We start from the raw sequence: 1,068 nt of genomic DNA, 5'->3' as shown, positions 1-1,068 counted from the left end.
TGTGACTCAGGTAATTTTGAAACTCAGCTTCCTCATAGGGATCCTAGCCACGGCCATTCGAACATGATGAATGTGTCTACTGTATAAGATTAAACGTTAATAGCTAGTCTATGGACTTAGAGCTAAACTTCAGAAACAGACTGCCTGGTTAATTCATAGATGACCTGAGATGAATGAGGATTCTGACATGAGAGTCTCAGCAGTGACCTACCTTAACTGAAAAAGCAGCAGAGTTATAGATCAAAGTTTAAATTGACAATTGGGGGATACATCCTGTGTTGTCAGGAACCAGCCTTCACTTGGAGAGGGGTTCTAAGAAGGGGTGTCTAGGAGTGGCAAAAAGTATGACTCAAAGTCAAATTGTAGGTCTGAGCTGGTGGCCTAGGTTCCTAGGTTCTCTCTCTCTCTCTCTCTCTCTCTCTCTCTCTCTCTCTCTCTCTCTTTCTTTCTCTGTTTCTCTCTCTCTCTCAATCTCTTTCTCCCTCTCTCTCTCAATATCTCTCTCTCTCTCTCTCTCTCTCTCTCTCTCTGTGTGTGTGTGTGTGTGTGTGTGTGTGTGTGTGTGTGTTCTGCTCTAGACACCTCTTGCTTGCTAGTCTAAAAACTCTTGTGGTTGAGACAGCTCTCTCTGCAAGTAAAAAAATTCTAAGTGCTATCTGGATGGTTTGCCGATCAAAATCAGAAAGCCAGACAGGAAAATTCTAAAAGAGCGGCCTTGGCTCTCTAAGTAATTCTTGGGATTTCTGACCAAATCAGAAATCCTGTTAGAAAAACTCTTGAAGGGCTAACTTCACCCCGAGTTGGTAGTCAGTGGCTCTGGTTGAACCTGGGGCTTGCTGTTTCTGAAGTTAGCCTGCCTGGCCAGCTTGCTTTCAGGATAGTCTGTCCCAGCCTCGAGAGCTAGGATTCCAAGCAGGCTACCAGACCCATCTGAGATTTTTCTTTATTTGACATGAATCCTGAGGTTCTGGACTCCAGTCCTCACCTTTGTACAGCAAATATGTCAGCTCGGCCTTCAACCTTGTCATTAAACATATATTTTAGACAGGTGATTTTCCGAAACATGAA

General features: G+C 43.9%; 1 non-coding gene across 1 annotated transcript; it reads right to left on the bottom strand.

The window, feature by feature from the left end:
* Positions 1 to 734: 734 nt before the first annotated feature.
* Positions 735 to 793, bottom strand: LOC127693115 (U7 small nuclear RNA). Its single transcript, XR_007979592.1, has one exon. It is a non-coding gene; the product is annotated as a U7 small nuclear RNA (small nuclear RNA).
* Between the last annotated feature and the right edge of the window lie 275 nt (positions 794 to 1,068).

Source organism: Apodemus sylvaticus, chromosome 9 (genome assembly GCF_947179515.1).
Source record: "Apodemus sylvaticus chromosome 9, mApoSyl1.1, whole genome shotgun sequence".
NCBI classification, from domain to species: Eukaryota; Metazoa; Chordata; class Mammalia; order Rodentia; family Muridae; genus Apodemus; species Apodemus sylvaticus.
The sequence above is the reverse complement of the archived record's forward strand: the minus strand, read 5'-3'. Positions and strand labels throughout refer to the sequence as shown.